General features: G+C 46.0%; 1 protein-coding gene across 2 annotated transcripts in view; it reads left to right on the top strand.

The window, feature by feature from the left end:
• Positions 1-23559, top strand: part of LOC120810460 (low-density lipoprotein receptor class A domain-containing protein 4) — a 163499-nt gene that overhangs the window by 21320 nt on the left and 118620 nt on the right. For both annotated transcript variants that reach the window (XM_040164988.2, XM_078095587.1), the window contains exon 2: positions 17561-17652. The gene's annotated coding sequence lies outside the window, so the exon portion shown is untranslated. The remainder of the gene's footprint in view (positions 1-17560; positions 17653-23559) is intronic.

The following is a 23559-nucleotide window of genomic DNA, read 5'->3' as shown; positions in this document are numbered from 1 at the left end:
AGTCTCGTCTTAGTCATGGAAAAAAGGTCGTTAACGAACATTTTGCGCCTCGTTTTGCGACTACTCGCCGTGGAGTTGGCCGTGACGGCCGCGAGGGAAGAAGCTAAGGGAAAAGAGCAGAGCCGCTTTGGTGTCAAGGACCTTTTGTTTCAGTGGTGCAAAACATCGTGCTAGTTTGGTGTTTTTTTCATGAACCAACTTAACACAATCTTCTGGGGAAGGAAGGAATAGAAAAGATACCCAGCACTTCTATCTTCATCCAATGTCATTGAACTATTTACCGGCAGTTTTTCCTTCTATTGGAATTGTCCGCTTTGTGAGACTCATTCAAGGAGAAAAGCTTTTTCTTTTTGCCAGAACTTTTCATTTCAACTTTTCCTTTCACAACCACAGGTCGCTCGCCTTGAAGGAAAGTGAAAGAGGTGATTTCGCAGTTCCCTGACTGATTGCTTGCGATCACCAAACCTGTGCTAACGTATAATCTAACCTGGTTTCCAACTGTGCCGCAACTAAATGAGTCTGCAGGCCGTGTGTGTTCACTCTGTGCCTCCGGCAGCACTTCGTACAAGACCATTGGGTGATTTATGTATTCAGACATTTACTATTCACATAAGTAGGCACTTGAATAGTGTTTAATGCCGGCTCTGACTCCCCAAATGTGAGGCTTAGACATGTTTTGATTATATTTAATTCTTGCTTGGAAGTTCTTAGACTTCGGGTGACATGCAGAAGCTCTGAAATCAGGTCTGCTGATGCCACACAAATGTAAATTAGCACATGACGTCCTCTTACCCCTGAGGACATTTCTAAATCATGAGACAAAATCTGCTAGTTATCATTCTGTAACGTGTCCCTCACCGCCGTGTTTTTAATAAATGTAACATTGGACAACGGCCGAACACCGAGGCACAAGGAGCCGAGCGGGTCAATCCTCTCACAAGCTGCTTTCGGTAATATCCCGTCTCCCCCCTCACAAAGCCCTCCATACCCCCTGCCGGGCTCCTCCTGCAGCCTGCAAGCTTCAGGACATCTCTCGTCCACCATCCAGGCTCAAGCACCTCAAGATCTCTCTATGACCAGCCCGTCCTGTGCACGTAGCTCCCAGCTAAGCCTCCTCTGCTGGCCCAAACACAATCATAAATTCATTTGTCTATAAATATTTTTTATTTTTATAAAAATACATTTTCATTTTTTATAGCTTATTTTTTAGTTCCTCCTTTAGCTCCTGTGTTGCTCTGCTGCTTCCGGTGCAGCGTGTTTTAAAGAGAGCTTTTATTTAATCAGATTCAGCCCCTCTGCCTCTATGTAAAAGATGTGTGAAGAGTCTTGTGATTTTGCCACCATCTTGGAATACTGCGATCGCCATGATGGCTTTTTTTTTCAGCCAATGAATGGAAGATACCATATAGATATATATACCATATAAATACTCAAACTCCGGCTCGCCAGGGTGTCCGGTGCAGCCCAGGGGGCTGTCAGGGGGTACCGACATTGGCGTACTCCCCCCCGTCGACCGTACCGTTCGCCGCCGCCCCGCCCCCCCCGTCAACCTTAACGGTCAGGTCCGCGTTCGGTCGAAGTGGGCTGCATCTCCCCCCTAAAGCATACTACCTTGCTGTGTAAAGGGACCAGTTATTAGGACCATAACTTGGTAAATTTACATAATGCTGTACTGAAGAAGACTTGAAACTAGAGTTGAGACCATAAACTCATGTATACAATGTTTACAGAGGGAATACTTTGAGAGAAAAGTAGTCATTGTCTGCCAGACTTTAATACAACCAGAGGAGTCGCCCCCTGGTGGTCAGTACAGTCAATGTAAGTGCAAGACACTGCACAATTCTTCACCTTTTGAATTCTTCACGGCTTCACCTTTTGAACCTGGTTTTAAAATGTAGATATAGATATACACGGGCCACCAAGCTGACAGCATACTGCCAAGTGCACTTTTTTTTTTTTTTCCTTTTAGCATGTGGAGACCTAACATCCATCACAGAGAATCGGCTACAACTAAAAAGAAAAACCTCTTAGTGCAGCACCTTTAAAAATGCTCTTTCTTCTTGCTCTGATGTTGGCGTGGTGTTGCCGTGTCTGCCATACATGCCACTGCTTAATAAAATACGACTCATCATAAAACTTGTCTAGTTGCAGTTCAACTGATTGGTAACAGCATGTTTCCACCAGTTCATTAGAATTCACAGACTACCAGTGAATTCAATTAATATCTCGTGACTGAAAGTATATATCTATTTTTTCTATTAAGAACCGTTACCAGGCAGCTGCACAGAATGCAGCCTGTTGGTCTAATGTCGGTGTGTAAATGAGTCAGCCGTGGGTTAGTGTAGGCCGACGTAGGACGGTGTGTGCTAAAGTGAGATAACGCAACCGCTGTGGCGTAGTCCGGGGTTACGGGTTGGTGTGTGTGTCGGCGTGGATGAGGCACAGCGTCCTAGTCGCTGCCGAGACCTTCAAGGAGCTTTCCTGGGCTGTGAATCACAGCTCTAATCGCAGAGAGTCTTTGTGAATACCAAGGAACAACCCCTCTCCACCCTCCCCACGACACCCCACCTCCTTTCTGGACCTATCAAAGAGTCCAGGGGTGTCTTCGTGCTTGACTTGAGTGGCGGCTGGTGGTGCCTTTTGGTGGTGTTGGTTGAATTGTTCTTTTGCCTCATCAGCTGGTCCACTCATGGAGGCCCCTACAGCTGTAGACTTCCTGCGAGCAGACACAAGCTTCCAAGTTGCTGAGTCACTTAAGCACTTTGTTGTGGAAACAAGATAAATAAGATAATTCTAATATCCTTTAGGCAGGAAATAGTGGGTCAGACTATTAGGCTGTCAAAATTGCTCAAAAATGACGTTTGAAAGTTCACTTAAAAAAAACACATATATTCGAATTCGGTGGCGCATTAGCCGCGTCATTAACTGGACAAATGAATACAACGGGACATAACTACTTGTATAGGTAATTTATTTACGTTTAAACATATTTAACAATATATTATCTACAAAAAAATAAGTTAATCAACTAATGGCCAAGACCGCAGATCTCTCGCTCTCTCTCTCCTGCACCGTCGCGCTCTCTGCGTGTTAAATGAACGACAAAAGAATTGCTGACTCCTGATCAAGAGTTTTTTCCAAGCAATTTAAGGTCACGATTCTTGTCCCAAATATAGCAGGCGTCATTCAGTGATTGTAACTGAAAGTTTTACAGAACCAACACTGGATGCTGCGAGCGAGCTGTGCTGTAAACACGGAAGGAACTCTTCCTTGGCATGAAACGGAAATAATCAAAGCGGTGCATGAAGCTGTTGTAGCCTATTTTATTCATGCAATATATAGTCAGTAGTCAGGCGCGTGCCACAGTTTTTTTCTTTTTTTTACATTCGAATGGTTGTTTTAACAATTCAAATATATATTCGAATATGGAATATTCGTTGACAGCCCTACAGACTATGATGTAATGTAAACATTGAGACGATTCCACTACGGTACAGTCCAAGTAGCTGTTTTCATCCAAAAAGTTCTAGAAGCCCGCTGTGTGCTGCCGGCCCGGGACCCCCACTGCACACAGACAGTTAGCCGTTGACCACAGTGGAACATTTAGTAGCTAAACATCCAGGTGTTTTTCTCACGAGATGGTCGTTCCTGCTTGTCTGCAACAATGATATCTTTTTTTACAATAGTGGGATGAGCGGAACAAAATCAATTATGTTAAGTACAGAGCTCTGCTCTGAGGTGCGCAGCATAGCTTAGCATACAGCTCTGTGGTAAATATACAGCAGAAAAATATCCGAATCATCTGCAACGATGTTCCAGCACTTCTGGACCCTGTTCCTTGTACGTGGTTCAACTAAGTTAATCAAATGTCCGAGTATCTATGGGGCGCCATTTGTCGCAAGTTCTAAAATCCTGCGCAGTTTTGCTACATTTAGCATAATCATATGAACAAAAATCCATGACAATATTCAAATTCATATATTCATATTCATAGTCACTTTTTCAAACATTTAGAGAGAAATTCATGTAAATTCATGCAATAACCTTTCCAAGGATAATGTTTGGCAGTAACACAAAGTTGTTAAATAATCTGAATGTTTAATGTAAATCTAAATGTAATATGTAAATCTAAATGTTATATCTAAATGTAAATGTAAATCTTAAATGTAAATGTAAATGTTAAATGTAAATGTAAATGTTAAATATACATGTAAATGTTAAATGTAGATCTAAATGTTAAATGTTCACTCTACATATCAGACTCAGGAGTAGTTTTTCAAGGTGTTGCTACGGTGATTTAGACAAACCTGCTTCGGGGAACCGAAAAGCCTGATCTACGTCATCTCATCCTGAAAATTATCCGGCTAACTCAGTTAGCCACGTACGAGGAACAGGGCCCTGGGACGGGTGTATTCTGTGGCCCGAGCCTCGCAGCATTGCTTCTTCTATGTTGATAGGAGACTGAGGTCAGGACTAAGATCTCCTGCATCACCAACAGTTTCCTCCCGTCGGCAGTCGGGCTCATCAACAGAACCCCGTTCCCCACTGACTGACTGACATTCCACACGTCACTTTATTTTTTTATTATTATTAATAATTAATTAATTATAATTATTTATTATATAATTGTTGAATATTTTTAACTTTAACTTTTATTCCATTATTTTAAACTAACCCATAGCCTTATACTACGAAGCCATAGCATTATTTTTTATGTGCTGTTCCGCACCAACACCAAGTCAAATTCCTTGTATGTCTGACATATTATGGCAATAAATGTTTCCTGATTCCTGATTAACAGCTGTGATTGCTGAACAGTGCTCTGTCCAGGCAATGAATGTCGGGGCAGCGGCTCAACTGTTTTACCGGTGAGAAGGCTGCACAGATATGTGACACAGACACACGGCCACGAGGGCTGTTACTCCCTCTAACAACTACAAACCCCAAGCTAAACACATTACATTTGATTTCTTTCATTCATTAATGAGATTTAGAGTGGTTGGGGTATTTATGCTAAGCTAGGCTAACGATGAATCAATGCGTACACAAAGGATTTCACTCAACCTTCTCCTGCCACCCTTTTGCAAACACAAATCATTAGAAGTTTCCCTGTAATGCATTTGTACATATTCATTATTGTTCAGATACGAAGGTTTGAATGCCTCCAGTGAGTGACTCACTCACTGTTTTAGCTCAGACCTGAAAATAATGCTGGAGAACCATCTATTCTTTGGCAGGAACCTCATCACCTCTGCATTGAGCTGGTGTGTGTGTGTGTGTGTGTGTGTGTGTGTGTGTGTGTGAGAGAGAGATGCCACTGGTTTGTGCAGAGCACTGCAGTCTTGTCTTGCCAACCGTTCTGGGGTTGGCACCTGGCCAGCTGTGACAGAACTTGTTGGGGCGTCAAGTTGAACACGGCACACACACACAAAGAGGTGCGCACAAGCCAATTCAGACACACGAGGTGATGGAAATGCCATAAATCTGTGAGAGAGGCTAGAATGAGCTCAGTGGCCCCAGAGGGGTGTGTGCTCCTCGGCGACATGTGCACCATCAAATCCCACCAACTATAATAGCCAATCCGCTGTGCGGATCCATGTGTGTACCTCTCTGTCTGCGCATACAACGCGCTTTGGAAATATCCCTCTCTCACACACACACACACACACACACACGTGTGAAGTGATCTTCTGTCTTTGTTTTTGCAGTCTCTCTTATCAGTCTGTCTAGCTCTCTGTCTATCTGCATTCAAGAATTATTATGTAAATTGTGATACATTGTTACAGACGATATACATACATATATACACATATTGCCTGCGTGATTCACTGCACCTGTGAGGGACAACCAGTGACACCTGGGGAGGGGGAGGAGTTCCCTGTGTGGATGGGGGTGGTACCGCCCATCCAATAGCATCGCCCTCGCCTGGATGCACCTAGCCACGTGGGTCACTGCTCGCCGGCTGGGCCATCAGTATAACGTGATACATGTTGGGTAACATGCAGCCATGATTTAATGTAAAGCTTTGTTAATCACATGGCTGCACATGGCTGTGTTCATATGTGATGTAATTTAAAAATGGTGATAGCGTTGTTTCAAACCAGAGGTTACTGTTGTGACCTCTTGGATAAGCTGTACCTTATGAAACCGTGCAAACAGCATCCAGAGAATCTATGGCTCTCTGAACTATATTCAGTTTATGAGCCGTTTCCACAACAGAAGTGCTCCCATCCAATCACTACTGTCTAATTGTGCTACTTTAGTGGGTTTTTAACCATTATTGCCAAAAGCGGCAGTCGACAAATCAAATCATATCAAAATGTACATGGTAGACATAATGGAGCAGGAGAATGGCCGTCATATGTTTCAATCATAATGTTTTAAGCCCTTATACGCTATCACAATTTAATTTAATGAACTCATTATTTGTAATCCGTATCTAAAGTCTTCACTAGAACAAGTTTACATACAACTGCTAAGATCACACCACGTATATGTGGTATTCTGCTGTGGACCACTAGCCACCCCCTAAACAACGACCAAAACAGGTCTGGGTTAAAAATGGAAGAGAGATATTTGTCTTACGGACAGTGTACAGAGAATTAGTTAGGCAGAAGATGGATGTTGATGCAAATTACATACAGATTCATGTTGTAAGTGGGAGAGAGAGAGTGTTAGAAAAATGAATACTCGACACCGGTGTAAAATCATCAAAACAGGACATTTAATGTTTGCAAACAGGAGACATTAAATGGTTCCTGTCTCCTACTGGGAGGGATGTGAGCCGATCGCATGACCTGCAGTCTGGTTACCTGCCAGTCTCCTCCCTGTGTCTACCTCCCTCCAAAGTCCCTCCTGTGTGAGTGTCTCTCCGGACCAGCTGAATCTCAGCCAGGGTCATTATGTATTTGGTTCTGTTTTTGTTTGAAATGACAAGTGAATTGTCATGTTTAATCTTAATTTTGGAAAACTAACCCGGATTCTCGTCCAGACTGTCCAACGGCTCGTAAGCGCAGTCCATGGTCATTGTGTTGGATGGTAGCTACTGTCATCATCAAGCCCACTGTGTTTACTTCATCTTGACCACTTCACTTTACCAGTCGCCAGATTCTGTTGCACATCATGGCAATTTATTAGCCGCGGGTAGCAAGCAGGCAACTCTTATTGATGAGCACTACAATATTGCTTATTAATAATGCAATTCAAGTTAGATTCGGCACTGTGACGCCTTCGGCACGGGTTGCTGTGTGTTACTTTTTTATTTTTTCATTACAAAAGCCAATTCAGCAGGTTTGGTACGGGAACATTGACCTTTGGGTTGTTTATTACCTGCCTCTCCAAAGCCCTCCTCCACCCTGCCAGTCACACCACCCCATAATAGGTCAGCTCAGTACGGGGCAGACCAGAGGACCGCTCCGCCTCACGCCAGTCTCAACCATGCCCAGTTTGTGCCTGTGTTCATGCTCCAGCAGCATATGGCGGTAACATGCTGTCAGGGGGGCTCGTCTCCTGGCCCGGCCTCCCCCAGCCCCGGGACAGATGGCGGCTCGCTGGGTCTTCACCAAGAGTAACTGTGCTGCTGGAGATACCCGGGCCCCGCTCCGTCCTCTTACCTCGGCTCCTCCTGTTCTCCCTGGAGCGCCTCCTCGCATTGCCAAGGCTCCTCTGTGCGCCGGTGGACACTGATTTTGTTGGATTACCATCCAAGTGGAATGGGAGAGGAAACACGATAAACAAAATGCACCCTGCTGTAATGGTTTGATCACTCACCTGCTCGTTTTGCTGGTAATAGGGGCCCCGGAGGGTTTCGTTATACCACAAAGCCCAGACACACCATTGTTATGAAAACGTTTTATCTATCATTCAAAGAAACCTGTAAGTGCAGGGTGTACATTTCAGCCATTACATTGGTGTTAAATGTGGTATGACCACAGTAAACATGTTATTTCTGAGCCTCGGTGTTGTTGTTTACGATCCCTGGTTGTCCTGGTAATGAGCCAATGAACCTACTGCTGTGATCACACCCTCAGTATCTTCTGAGCAAAGACCGGCCTGTCTGTTTTGCTGGTGTATTTCAATCTGTGCCTGAAGCCCATGCTGGCTTCCAGAGCGATGCCGTCCAACTGCATCGTTGGGTGCGGTTCAAAGCAAAGATGATCATCTGCCCAGTGGTGCGTCTCATATGAGTTCTACAATGACCACTCTGGGAAGCAGCACAAGGTGTCTATGTACCAGGCAGAAACATTCGGTTCTCACGTGTGAAGCCGAGGCGGAAGTGGCTTAGAGCTGTACCCTCTCTAAGGACCATCAGGGGTCTGACTCCTCTGGTTGAATAGCAGTCTATGAGAAAATTATTTCTCTCTGATTTATTCCCTCTGTAAACATTCTCAATCTTTGGTTTCAAGTCTCCAATACAGCATGATGTTCATTAGCCCGGTGGTTCCCTTTTTTTCCATCCCCCCCCTTTGATCATACTGGAACATCGAAGGCCTCCCGCCGCCCCAAATAGGTCATACATTCTTTGTTTTGAATTAATTGCATTATTATATAAATACAAAAAAGTACATATTATCTCACTTTTCTTTTTTTTGTGAAAAAAAAGGAATACAATTAACTAAATCTGTGCAAACCACTCAATCGCCCATAGTGCTTGTAAAGCCTTAAGGGACAGATAAAACTTGTTATATTTTCGTACCTTTTTTTGTGCTTTGTTGTGGTAGTCACGTTGCCTGATACAGACTGTCTGATTTTAACTTTACACCAGACACAGGGACCTTATTTAGCTTTTCTTTTCTTTTTTCTTCTCTATGGTCTTTCGGTGATTGACAGGTTGCAAAAATCAAAAGATGGGCTGTGACAGAAATGACAAACTCGAGGAATCAAAAGATCCGTCTACAAACAGCATTTCCTGTTTTCTGTTTTTCTATGTTGCGGTTTTAGCTGCAGCGATAGCTATTCAAACATTTATTGAATTTTGCCTCAGAGTTTCCAACAGTAATCTGCCCCCCCCCAGTTACCATTGCCCTGCCTGACAAACTTTTACCATATAAACTTCTCAGCCATGTTTGAGAGCCACTTTGTCACGGTGTGGTTCACTTCATGTTATATTTTGTAGTTTTCTGCCACTCGTGTCCCCGGGTAACTTCACTTCCTGCCTTGTCCCGTCATCCCCTGTGATCGTCTTAATAGTTTCCACCTGTGTCCAATCACCTGCACCTCCCTTGTGTATTTAAGCCGTGTGTCTCCTGTGTCACTTGTCGCGTCATTGTCATTTGCCACGCATGTCCGTGTCTCTCGTCGATTGCGGTTCCTGTCTCCCGTTTTGCCCCTTGCCCTTTTGTTTTTGCTGTTGACTATTAAAGTCCCTTTTCCTTTTGAACTCTGCGTCTGAGTCCTGCCTCCCACCCACATCCCCTGACAGAATGACGCGACCTAGAAAGGACTCAGCAGAGTTTTTTCCCCTGGACGAGTTCAGGGAAACCCGTCTGGCAATGGGCGGTCCACGGAGTCTCCAGCGGGCTGCCCGTAGTGGGGGAACGGTCCTCCCGGGGGTTCCAGCTGGGTACTTGTACTACTCCGTCTCCCCATCTGGAGCCCTCAGTAGGCATCTGGGTCACCATCCACCGCCCACCACATGGTCCCCAGAAGAGGAGGCCATTTCGTGGTCGTCCGGCGGCGATTCTTCCTGGGAGCGGGTGATGGACCTTGCGGTCCGGCTCCAGGCTACCTACGGTCCCCACGCTCGGCCGCAGCGCACAGTGTCCAGCGCTGGGCCGCGACGACGTTCCGACCCTGCTCGGTCTCGGCGCACAGTGTCCAGCGCTGGGCCGCAGCAACATCCCGACCCTGCTCGGTCGCAGCGCACAGTGTCCAGCGCTGGGCCGCAGCAACATCCCGACCCTGCTGGGTCGCAGCGCACAACGTCCAGCGCTGGGCCGCAGCAGATTCCCGTCCCGGCCTCCCGACCCAAGCCCATGACCCCTGATCCGACGCCCCGATCCATGCCCCCGACCCCCGAGCCAGCGCCCCGATCCATGCCCCCGACCCCCGAGCCAGCGCCACGATCCATGCCCCCGACCCCCGAGCCAGTGCCACGATCCATGCCCCCGACCCCCGAGCCAGTGCCCCGATCCATGCCCCCGGTACCAGTGCCCCGATCCATGCCCCCGGTACCAGTGCCCCGATCCATGCCCCCGGTACCAGTGCCGCGATCCATGCCCCCGACCCGACCAGTGCCGGCCCCGCGTTCCATGCCCCCGACCCGACCAGTGCCGGCCCCACGTTCCATGCCCCCGACCCGACCAGTACCGGCCCCACGTTCCATGCCCCCGACCAGTACCGGCCCCACGTTCCATGCCCCCGACCAGTACCGGCCCCACGTTCCATGCCCCCGACCAGTACCGGCCCCACGTTCCATGCCCCCGACCAGTACCGGCCCCACGTTCCATGCCCCCGACCCGACCAGTACCGGCCCCACATTCCATGACCCCGACGCGGCCAGTCCCCGCTCCGAGACTCTCGGCCCCGACCCCGACGCGGCCAGTCCCCGCTCCGAGACTCTCGGCCCCGACCCCGACGCGGCCAGTCCCCGCTCCGAGACTCATGGCCCCGACGCCCCCAGTCCCCGCTCCGAGACTCAGGCTCCCTCCCTCCCGTCCCATGGTCCTCACCCACCCTCCCGTTGGTGATTTGAGGGCCGTCTGGGATCCAGCCCTTGAGGGGGGGGCCATGGGGTGGGTTATGGGGGGGGCTGAGCCGCCGCCGACTGCGGAGGTGTTCCGTGTTCCCGAGCTGGAGCCGACTACGGAGGTGTTCCGTGTCCTCGAGCTGGAGCCGACTACGGAGGTGTTCCGTGTCCCCGAGCCGGAGCCGACTACGGAGGTGTTCCGTGTCCCCGAGCCGCCGCCGACTACCCCGGAGGTTTCCCGTGTCCCCGAGCCGCCGCCGACTACCCCGGAGGTTTCCCGTGTCCCCGAGCCGCCGCCGACTACCCCGGAGGTTTCCCGTGTCCCCGAGCCGCCGCCGACTACCCCGGAGGTTTCCCGTGTCCCCGAGCCGCCGCCGACTACCCCGGAGGTTTCCCGTGTCCCCGAGCCGCCGCCGACTACCCCGGAGGTTTCCCGTGTCCCCGAGCCGCCGCCGACTACCCCGGAGGTTTCCCGTGTCCCCGAGCCGCCGCCGACTACCCCGGAGGTTTCCCGTGTCCCCGAGCCGCCGCCGACTACCCCGGAGGTTTCCCGTGTCCCCGAGCCGCCGCCGACCCCTCCGGAGGTTTCCCGTGTCCCCGTGCCTCCAATTCCAGAGACGTTCCGGAGCCGGCCAAATGGCCGTCCGCCGGGCCGACCATCGGAGGCTCCCCGGCAGTGTGCCTGTCCGCCGGGCCGACCACCGGAGGCTCCCCGGTCGCCTGGCCGCCCGCCGGGCCGCCCGCCAGAGTTTCCCGGGTGGTTTGACCAACGTCTCGGGTTTCCCTCCCCCCCACCCCTTGTTTTGCTCTAGTGTGAGCCGCCTGGAAGTCGGCCCTTGAGGGGGGGGTACTGTCACGGTGTGGTTCACTTCATGTTATATTTTGTAGTTTTCTGCCACTCGTGTCCCCGGGTAACTTCACTTCCTGCCTTGTCCCGTCATCCCCTGTGATCGTCTTAATAGTTTCCACCTGTGTCCAATCACCTGCACCTCCCTTGTGTATTTAAGCCGTGTGTCTCCTGTGTCACTTGTCGCGTCATTGTCATTTGCCACGCATGTCCGTGTCTCTCGTCGTTTGCGGTTCCTGTCTCCCGTTTTGCCCCTTGCCCTTTTGTTTTTGCTGTTGACTATTAAAGTCCCTTTTCCTTTTGAACTCTGCGTCTGAGTCCTGCCTCCCACCCACATCCCCTGACACACTTTCTTCAGACAGAGCTGAAGAATTTGACTACATCTACTTCATTATCGCGACTTCAAGCCCAAAAGACAGTTTGGTTGAAGGATCCGGGCTCCATGAAGCGTAATCTAAATGTCTCATGTCTTCTCGATGGACAAGTCCAATACCGCCATCGGTCCCAAATGTCCTCAGTAGGATTCAGATGAGCTTGGGTTTGACGACTCCTCCGCTGTGAGGGGACCACAGCCACAGGGAACGAAACCATCCTGGTTTCCACAGTATCTGCGCTCAAAAAAACACAATCTTCTCTTAATCTATCTTATCTATCTAGTCTCCCACACACACACACATAAACACAACCATCTGAACTCGCTCCCACTACAGAGATTCAAAGGTGTCTTTTTACACCTGTAGCAGAACCGATCCGTTGAGCCATGTATGATCTAACATACACATGCAAACTGCTGTAAAGGGACGGAATGTTACCCTTTCACTTTCTCTCTTGCATCTCTATGACTCCTTATTTCCTCTCTCCTGGTGGCCTGGGATGAGTGAGCAAATCGATAGCTCCCTTTGGTGTTTCAGTCCAAATCGAAAGGAGAATCCCCTCCTTTTTTTTTTTTTTTTCATTTGCTTGAGAATATTTCTGAACGTATACGCGGAATCTCAACGCGTTGATTTAGAGGAACGAATTGAAATTCAGACGGACCCCAGTCGGCTCGGTTGGCCGTCAACGAGGCACACAGAGAGCTCCCTGCTCACTACCTTAATCTCCAGTGCTGCCCATCAGCAGCGCCACCTCGAGCGGCGTACATACATCACTGGCATGCAGCGCTCTCTGTCATGTGTGAAATGGGCTGTGGTTGATCTCTGCCCCGGGAGAGGAGAGAGGGTTTCAGCAGGCGAGATGAGAGCGGCTCTCTGAAGACGAGGGGAGGACGTGCGGGGATAAATAAAAGAACAGGAGATGCAGAAGGGGGGGGGGGACAAGGTGAGCATTTTAAGAACAAGTTTTTTTGAGCAGAATAAATGAGGAATGAGTGATGGAGAGAGATCAGAGGAAGGTACTGTGGGGAAGAGAGGAGATGAGCTTTGAGAGGAGGAGTTCAACAAATACAGGGGAAAAAGGAAGAATGACATTGAGGAGGAGGACTTTCTCTGCTCACTTTATCAGTGACGAGCTGGGGACAAGGACAGCGGCATGGCTTTAAATGAGAGCGTACACACCTGGCCAACATCTGCATTCTGCTGAGTGCACTGATCTAGCTTCACTAAATACGTAACACTGGGCTCTTCAAATCTCTGATACACATTTTAAACAACTTTATGTCTTTTTTATAGATCAAATGATTAAACTAATGATCAAAAAAGAATAAAGAGATTGTCCGGGGCGAGAACATTCATTAGTTGCAGCGGCTCTAGGTGGAGAATGGATGGGACCCACATAAAGTCACAAAGTGTATTTTCTCAATTCTGAGTAGCTATTTGCAACTGCGAGACATGTCTGTTGGGTGGGCATGGGAAATACTAATACTAAAACCGGGGTCACAAACCAATCATATTAGATTAAAATAAACATATTAATTTGAGGAAGGTTATAGTCTTCTCTAAGCCTTGGAAGTTATCCAGCTACAAGTCACCCCAAATCTATGGATAAGATGAATGAAACGTTTGTGTCCTGGAGCCAGGTGCTCCCAAAAGAGCTCCTCCCACCTCGCAACTTTATGCAAAAGTAAAATGACATTCAGTCATTGAGGGAAGGAAAAAATGAGACAGGCGGCTAAATATAACGGCGTTGGAACCCAAAAGGGGGAGACGAGGAGTTTGGACAGTAGCGCGGAAGATGACAAAGACAGAATAGCAAAAGGGAAGAAAAAGAAATCTCAGACAAGATGAAAGCAGATCTAAGGAATAGAGGAGGTGCAAATGTGGGGAGATGAGAGGAGCCGGAGATGAGGTAGCAAACAAAAAGGATATGAATATGGAGGAGTGAAGGACAGGAGGGTTTTTTTTAGAGGGTACGAGGGGAGAAAGAGAGTTGGATGGAAAGGACGGACGGCTATACAGGAAGGACAGATGTTAAGGGGGGAGAGAGAGAAAGGGAGTCGGGAGGGGGAGCACTGCACCACTCTGCAGCAGTGGCGCTGACTGACAGCCATAGGCTGTCTGTCTGTCTCTCTGTCTGTCCCGCTGTCTGTCCCTCTGTCTGTCTTGTCAGTTCTGGCTTGCTGGATGCATCAGTGCCCCGACAGCTTTGCCCTTCTCTCCAACTCCCCCCCTCCGTCTGCCTCCCGCCCTCCCTCCCCGTCTCTCAGCAATGCAGCATTTATATGGCGTTATATTTGTGCCACAATCCTGAGCGCGTAATTTTAAGTTTTGAGCACAGAGAACTATATTTTAGCAAAGAAAAACATTCCGTGCGCGCAGTTTACTGAGGTGCCCTCGCCACAAACTGGTTTTCTGCGCGCAGGCAGCGGTTGCTGCGCTCGCTCCACCTCTTCACGCTGCGCTCGCTCGACGGTTCACTCACGCGCTCGCTCGAACTGCAGCAGCGTTACATTTGTGCCACAAAACCAACCAATCAGAGAATTAAAGAAGGTCCATTGTGATTGGCTGTTGGTCTCCAATCACAACGCTAGTAGAACTACCTACAGCATCGCGGAAGCTCAGCGAGTTGTTGAAGTTTGCAGTATTTGTGCTAAATGCTAATGGCCTGGATTAAAACACTTGCTGTTCTCATCATTTGCTTCGGTCATGTCTGATGGTGGCTAGTCGGACTTCTAATATCACTCGTTTTTGTCTTCTTTAGGAAGCGTTGTGATTGGAGACCAACAGCCAATCACAATTGACCTTCTTTAATTCTCTGATTGGTTGGTTTTGTGGCACAAATGTAACGCTGCTGCAGTTCGAGCGAGCGCGTGAGTGAACCGTCGAGCGAGCGCAGCGTGAAGAGGTGGAGCGAGCGCAGCAACCGCTGCCTGCGCGCAGAAAACCAGTTTGTGGAGAGGGCACCTGAGTAAACTGCGCGCACGGAATGTTTTTCTTTGCTAAAATATAGTTCTCTGTGCTCAAAACTTAAAATTACGCGCTCAGGATTGTGGCACAAATATAACGCCATACATTTAAGTTGCTCTGGATTCTCAGAGATTAGTTATGATTTGACCATTTTAGAAATGGGAGGAGCTTGATGAAGAAGCTCTCAGCGATAATGTTTCTACAGGCCTTGTGGTTCTACCTCATGCTGGAGACATGCAGCATTGCGCCGTCTCATTGTCTCATTGTCTCATTGTATCCTCATGTATAAAATCTCACATGCAGTTTTTTAGACAAATCTTCCAGCTGTCTGTAACAGTGTTTTACCAGTTATCATGACCCCCCCCTAATGCTTAAAGAGCGTAGGGGGAGACATAATTGACCACGAGATAGAGCGGTGGGTAAGGGGGGCAGTAGCGTGTGTGAGCGAGCGTCCTCCTTCCTGGGGGTGGGAGGGTTTTAGATCTCTCTCTAAGATCCGGATCGCCTCGGCAAAAAGAAACTCATTGAAGTTGTAACACAGTAACACAGTCAGCTGTGCTGCAATGCAGGTCCTCTCTCCCTCCCTCTCTGTCTCACCCTTATCTCCCTGCCATAGCACAACACTACTGCTTCACTTTCCCAATCCTGTTGTGGTCTGTTCATGGAAATAGGAGTGTAACGTTGTAGTGTGTGTAGGCTGAGTGAAATTGTGCGTACAAGGTGTAAGCTGGCTTTTGTCTGGGAGTAAAATGCACCTTTCTTCCCCTCTTTTGGTGAATATCACCACGTCATGTTAAATCAATGGGCGTCCATCTTCTGCAAAACTTAAAAAAAGAGAATGATCTGGGAGACTCTAAACTACGTTAAGCAGTGAATGCTATCAGGGAGGCCGCAGGTAACGTAATTGTTTGAGATGCCAAAACTGTTTGGTGAGGGCAAAGCTATCACATCAACATCCACCGGAGGTCCAAACGGACCTCTCTCTGTGTTTGTCCGACTCATCTGTCCATTGGTCACGAGGCAGCGTCCACTTCCTCAACGGCAGTGAATGAAGTCTCAGATTTGATTGAATTGTAATCCATAAATTCTTGCTTATTTCCTGGATAAATTCTCTTACGTTTCTGATGTGTTGACTGCGGCGTTCCTGTATGGTTTCAATTCTTCCGAGCACCAGAATCCCGGGGGCGACCTGCCGAGTGAAGCCAATGCAGAAGTTTTTTAAACTTGATTTATTCCCTCAGTATTTATGGTAAACATGAGTATATGGTCTTAATCTCTAGTTTCAAGTGTTCTTCACTAGAGCATGCTCTTCATTTAGTAAAGAGACGAGTGTGAAGAGGTTGCTAAACTGAAAGTAGTGGCTAATAATACCTCGTTGGACATCTCTTCTGAAAGCTGCTATTGCATTGCCACTTGCTTACGATAATGCAACGTGTCAACATTTCATAGATTAGGACATTAGAGACGCACAGATCTCAGTACCAACACCGCTCACTTGAACCCGAGCACTGATCTGAAACCAGTGTTTATTTAATGATCGATGCATGTGACTGCGTGGAAGAGACAGATCATCATTGTATGTATTATCGCACAACAAAATGTAACAGGTAAACAAAAATTAATTTATACTGAATACAAATAGGATGCCATTTCAAATGTTGCAGTGGTCGATGATATTTCTGTCTGGCAGGTGCAGAGAAGGAAAGACAAATACACTGAATGGTGCACAATCTAGTGCATGTCATATTGGTGCAGCAGCAGCATATGTGTATGGGGTCAGATCAGTCTCAATAATTGCAAATGCACACAGAAAGATTCACAAATGCGCACAGAGCAACTCACAAATCTATTCGATTTACAAACACACACAGAGGGATTTACAAATACATTTCAATGCACACTTAAATAAATTACAATTTATATTCATATTTGTATTTTTTTTGCGCATTGCTTGTGTGTGGGTTTTTAGACTCGTCTGAGCAGATCGACAAATGCGTTTTTTGCAACATGGGCCTGTCTGTAGCCAATCAAATGTCTCAATATAAATGGTTTCGGCATCATTGGAAGAACATCCTTTTCAACCTGTAGGCTTGAAGAGTTTAGACGTTTTAGAAGTTTGGTTGTGATCAAGCAGAAAGTCCTCTGCTGCGTGCTGGAGCCCAGCTCTGCTCTTCCTTCCCTGCTTCGCGCTCCCTTTGCCGCTGTCTCGCTCGCCTTTTTTTAACTTCTCATTATCTCTCGCTCCGTCTCTGTCCGTTTCTCACTCTGTCACTTTGCCTGCCTCTGTCATTATTCTGCCTAGACATGACATGAAGAGGAAACTTTTCCCCCAGCTTGCGGGTATAATATCTGTGTCTAGCCGGCGTGCGTCTACTCTCGTCCCGTGCCCGTTATTCACCAAAAGTACAAATGCATTACCAAAATAGTGTCTTTATATACCTTTTGAAAAGTGATTAAACAAAGATTTAGAGTTTTGAAAGGCTGCTGCCTGCCAATTAGAAACAGAGCAGTGTCTAGTTGAGCCCGGCCGGACGCACAGTCCCACGCCAAGTGATGCGCTCAAATGGACTTCCACGGCATTCCAGCGTGCACCACAGAGAGCGGCCATGTTAGCGCTGGTGAAACCAGGTGGAAGGGCCCCCCTGTTTTCTTTGTGTCTGCAATTTATTCTATTTTCTTTTACAGCCATATGAAAGCAGTTGGATTTGTGGAGAAAGTCAAACTACAACATCGCCAGTGAAGGATGAGAAGTTCATGCTGAAACATGTAAAAATCAGGTAAATTATTTAATTAGGTAATTATTATGTGTTAAAAAGTGGTGGAATATTTTCAAAGATATAGGATGGATGCTATAATTGTCACTTGTTTACCTTCACTCCAGCACTAAAATCAATATACAATATTTTATGCTTCAGTGTTTTTTGCAAATAGCATCGGAAGATGAGCACGACAAAATAAAGATAGTATTTAGAGCTTTTGACGGGTGACTTCGGTAGAGTTGGAACTATTTTTGTTGTATTTGGTAAATTACACATCCCTGTCTTCTGAAGGGAAGCCTGTATCTTCCTTCACATTCACAAAGCCCCGAACTATGACCTGCCATGTGTGACTTGAAGGGCCAGCTGTAACGTAGAGGACCTCTGCTTTCTTTTAAGTTATCCTCAAAAGAAAATGCATGCCCTGAAATCAATGGCAAGAAACAAATACATGTATCATCGTGCCGTGACATTTATATGACTTGTCTGTTTGTGGTAGATTATGAAAATCGGATTTACTTAGGGTTAGGGTTAAGGTTAGCCCTGCGATTGGCTGGCGATCAATCCAGGGTTTACCCCATCTCTCGCCTGATGTTACCTGGGGTAGACTCCAGCCCCCCCGCGACCCTGTGTGCAGGATAAGCGATTTGATGGATGGATTTACTTTTGTATGAGTGCGCTCAGTGAACTGCACCTCTCATCTCACACAACACGTTGCTTACCTTTGGCTATCTATCTAGCTTAGCTAGATGCACAAATATAGCATTGGCCTATCCGATCAAGCACAAAGTAGAGGAAGAACGAGCGAAGACCGTCGTTGCTGTGAGTTCATCCTGGTACGACCTCCTGTCAGCGTAACTTCACCGAGAGACACTCCCAAGAATCTTAGGCTATTATTCTTTCTACTTACTAAAGTCTTATATGGCAACATTTCTACGACAAAATGCAACTTTCTCCAAGTGCAAAATTTGACTCCAAGTGGATGTTATCAGTGTAATGTTGTAAATGTTGTGTTCCCTACTCATAGCAACATCGGCCCCTCCAGCGGTACAGACAGGACCGTGTGTCCATGCTGTGCGGTTTTCACTGTGGTCTACACATTCAGACAGGACGCTGATGAGAAATCTGACCTTCAATGCATTAGCTAGTGTATGTGTGTGAGAAAGTGTGTGCGTGTGTGTGTTGTAGGTGTGTCTTTGGCAAGATGACAGCACAGTGTGTCTCACATCTCTCACCTCTCACATCTCACATCCCTGACATCTCATCTCTTACATGTCTCACATCTTTCACATCTCTCCCACCTCATCGCTCTCATCTCATCTCACACATAGGTGAGGGGGGCGGGTTGAACTTATAGTAAGTCTCCACAGAGGGAGGATGACTGCGTGTCCATCTCCATTACGGCCTGCACCCCTCCGGTTAGCCTCCGCTGGTCGCGCTGGATGGCTCGCCGATCGCCGATCATCTGGCCCAGCGCCATGATCGGTTGGGCCGGTATCTCCTGCCGGTGATCGTCGTCTGTCCTCGTCCTCCCCTAAACCCTCGTTGGGGTTGTATTTTTAAGAACTTTTAACCCTGCTTTGAAAGGTGCTTTACAAATGAGTTATTATTATTATTATACAGTGCATCCGGAAAGTATTCACAGCGCTTCACTTTTTCCATATTTTGTTATGTTACTATGGAATGCCGTTTTAGTCAAAATTAAATAAATGAATAAATACGTAAATACATGAAATATGCATTTGAAATACATCATGAAATAAATAAATGAGGCAATAAATACATAAATATTAAATACATTTAATTATTTCATGGTACTCTTATTTCATAATGCAATAAATACATAAATATTAAATACATTTAATTATTTAATGGTACTTTTATTTCATAATGCCACTTTTCATTTCCAGTCTTTAAATGGTGGTTTAAATTCATTATTTTCCTCAACATTCTACACACAACTTCCCATAATGACAAAGTGAAAACTGTTTTTTTTACAAATTTTTGCAAATCTGTTATTTGTATGTCCGCCTGAAACACTCAACTGTTTAGTTCTTATACTGACGCAACTGCATCCAGAGCTGCACACCTGGTTCCACTCCTTCTCAGTCATAGGGACGTTTTGAAGATAAATCCATATCGTCCCCTCCTGTGCACAACCAGATTACAGGCTTCCGCATTTCCCGAAATATGCTGCGGCTGCACAAAGCAACGCCAGTTCATTTTCACAGCTACACTGATAAGATTTCCTTTAACTTGATAAGCCCGATCGCCATGACCTGCCGGCAAATGTACTCGTATTCTGAGGCTGATCATTTAAGAGCAGACGTGGTGTGTTTGTGTGCATGTACACACATGTGTGCGTGCACATATTCTTTTGGATTAATAAATAAAACAAATTAATCTTTTGGTGTTTTTCTGAATTCAGGGCATTTAACTTTCCATTTTTGTAGGCTGCTGATCATCCAGGGCTTTTGTGTTACAGTGGAAGAGCAAACCGTATGAACTTAAAACCGGACATTGTTTAACGCTTTTGTGGTTTTCTGTCTACTCGTGACCAGTTGCCTCTTTGCATTAAATTTTGTCGGCTTCACATTTGGTGTGAACACAGCAAAAGGCTGGTAATATGTCAGAAAAGCAAATCAAATCTTAAATGCTAAAATTCCAAAACAAATAGACTTAATTATTAAAAGTTGAAACTGAACCCTTTACCTTTCCTCAATCAGCAGTTTTAATCAACACTTAATTATTACAGGAACAGATACTGTCAATCCTGGAGGGTTAGAATAAACACCCACTCAATCTTGTTATAAATATCATCATTTACCGTAAGTCACTTTGATCCACTGTTCTACCTCGTAGCTACGTCTCCCAGCTCCTTTAACAAGAGTAAGAACAGATGTAGCAGAAACCTGTGCATTTCACTGAGCGAGTGTATGAAGTCTCTTTGTTGTGCCGCAGATGAGAGAAAACATAATGCATTCAGACACATCTGGATATGCAATGATCTGATTCTGATTCTTGTCTTCATGTTGTCTGAGGTAGAAAAAACAACAAAAAGCAAACCTCTGTTTTCTGCAGATCTAACATGCCAGAAATGATCAATTTTGAATTGAGTTTTAATAACAAAGATATTATGAATAACAAATTAGAGACAAAGGGTAAGATCATGAATTTATAAAATACAATATTTTATTTCCTCATGTGTTTTATGAATAAGAAATACAGGTGTACTGATTGCAGAAGAGTTGAAATTATTTTTTGTTTGGATGGAGACTTGTGGAGCGGCTGATTTATTAACAACATGTGTGTATGTATATATATATACTTATACTTTTCCAAAAACCTTGGAGTGAGATTTGGTCGGGGGTGACCATACGGCCGACAGGGGGGGCGCCACCTACCGTCGGGGAGGTTGAAGAGGAACGAACGCGGCTCGAGGTCCGTTTTTTTGGGAGATATTGGATGTGTGGGCTGAGTGCGTGTGAAAACATGCAAAAGTGTGTGTCACACGCCGAAACAGTGAGAGTTGGCAGCTCTGTCACTGTGAGTCACGTTAGTGTCCTTACGTTAGCATTTGGCTCACAGAACCGTTGTGTCTAAACACAGCCGCATAAAGCTGCACGCAACACAGGAGTCGTCCATCTTTGGGTCTGACGGAACAGATAACCTTCTCTTTGGATCGAACCAGCTGTCTTTGCAGGCCCACTTTCATCAGACGTTGACGTCTCCTTTTATGACAGTAATACATTAGCTTTTGCATTAGTCTTATTATCCAGGTAATTTCCCGTCAGTCATTTTTTGTTTTTTTTAATAATTTTATTTAATTAAGAATAATGTTTGTTACTGCTTGTCAGATACTAAATGTATTACTACCTAACCTTGGCCAGTATTTTTATTAAAATTTTTTCTTAACTTTACATTAATCCTAACAATGGTTTATTTTCACATAAAGAGCACACGCCAACAATGCTCATGCTCACAGACAAGATTAGTGTGCAAATAGCCTGGTTGCTGGTTTTCTTTCAAGAGATGCCTTAAAATACCAAAAGCATATATATACTTAAAAATTAGGTTATTGTGTTGGTAACCTATATAATTGTGCTGCATAAGGTCAGACAGAAGACACCACACTGACTGTAAACAACAAGATATACCCAACATACAGGCAAAGGGACGGAGAAAGTCTTTTAGATCTCTTATTTCTCTTATCGAACAGACACTTACACACACACACACACACACACACACACTCTTGCCTCTGTTGTCTGCTGACGAGTTGACAGGAGTTACTATCAGTCTGTAATCAAACCCTGAGAATTGTTCCTAGTCTTACACACACAAACACTATGCGTTCCATCGAACATAACTGCAAACTATATCGCACAATATGTTCATTGTGGGATTGGGACGGTGCTGTCAGGTGTGCATAGTAAGCAAAACAGGATCCCACACTCATGTAGTTTAGGTTTGTGAATTTGTGCAAAGTCGACAGTCTTGAGGTTTTCCATAATCAACCAATGTCTATCATCTCTTCTTAGTCTCAGTCAGAAGCATAAACTAGGCTTTAATCGACAACTTTTTTCCAGTTATATTTTTTAACCAGTTGTTCTTCAACAGTAAGAATTTCCGGGTATCAGACGTGAGCCACTCAACTGCCCCACAATGCATTGTGTATATGTACTTTGAATGAGGTGCTCCAGTTCTGCTGCGAAGAGGGAGGCTGGGTTTGAATTGTCAAATTTGGAAGGTTCCTGTGTGAAATGACCCGGACGTAGTGTAAGTTGCCCCCATGATGAGAACTGTTTGTGCTTTAATGCTTCCCTACTTTTCTATGCTACTTTAGCATAGAAACCACTGGACCATCCTTAACGAAAGGGAAGACGACAATTCCAATTATAATTACAATACAAATTATTTGTGATTTGAAATAACGATCATGATCATGAAATGCAGATAATGCAAGTCACTGTTGGCATAACTCATTTATACAGCAACCATGTTAATGAAGTAACACTTGTTTTATGTGGTCTGCATGACAGAGCAATGTTGGAACGCATGGACTGCATGAATCTAAGATGCTTCTTTGTGCTCCATTTTCAGGGAACTTGTAGCTTCTCCGCCTGACTGACGCCATTAACATGCATCTTCCCCCAGCAGAACTACGGAGCTTAGTGGAAGTGGAGTCAAATTTCCCAATACACCCCAGTTTTCTTTTCCTAAATCCTCATAAATTCTCCCAACCATCTTTCCTTGACCCCATGACGTTTTCCCCTGTGTTTAGGAATACTTTGCAAAGGGGCGGAAACTACAAAATCAAGTGTAAGACACTCTGGCATTGTCATTACTTTTCACACCAGTAGGTCTTTCTTTGCCAAAACACAACCTCAATCTTCTTTCCGGCCTGGAACATAGAGAGAGGAAAGGGAGAAAAATGATTATTAAAAGAAGGAAGGAATGAAGGTGCCACACATGGAGAGAAGCCTCATTAGATATAGAGGGGGCAGTAGAGAGAACGAAGAAGGCATTCAGAGGGGAAAAGCCGCAGAGAGGAGGAGGTGTGTGAGGAGACAGAGTCGTTGGCGTCGGCGTCCAACAGATGGTTGGTGTTATCAGTGCAGGCAGCTCCGCTCGCTGCTGTCTGCACGAACACAGGAGACACTTGATGGCCTCGCAACGCACAGCCTGTTTTACTGGCTGTCCATCGATGTTTCAAAGAAATCATTAGTGAATAATAAGTCTGTCATTTGACACGCTGAATGAAAATAGTTTGTGTGTATTTTTAATCAATGGATATTTTAAATCAATCGATTGCACCATGTCATCAATCAACTTTCTTTCATTATTATAGAGCACCATTAATAACAGAATTGCTGATCCAGATCCAATGAACACTTAATTGAGCTACACTGATATTTCTTTGTCCCT

Source organism: Gasterosteus aculeatus, chromosome 20 (genome assembly GCF_964276395.1).
Source record: "Gasterosteus aculeatus chromosome 20, fGasAcu3.hap1.1, whole genome shotgun sequence".
Taxonomy (NCBI): domain Eukaryota; kingdom Metazoa; phylum Chordata; class Actinopteri; order Perciformes; family Gasterosteidae; genus Gasterosteus; species Gasterosteus aculeatus.
Note: the sequence above shows the minus strand (reverse complement) of the source record. Positions and strands in the feature narration are given on the sequence as shown.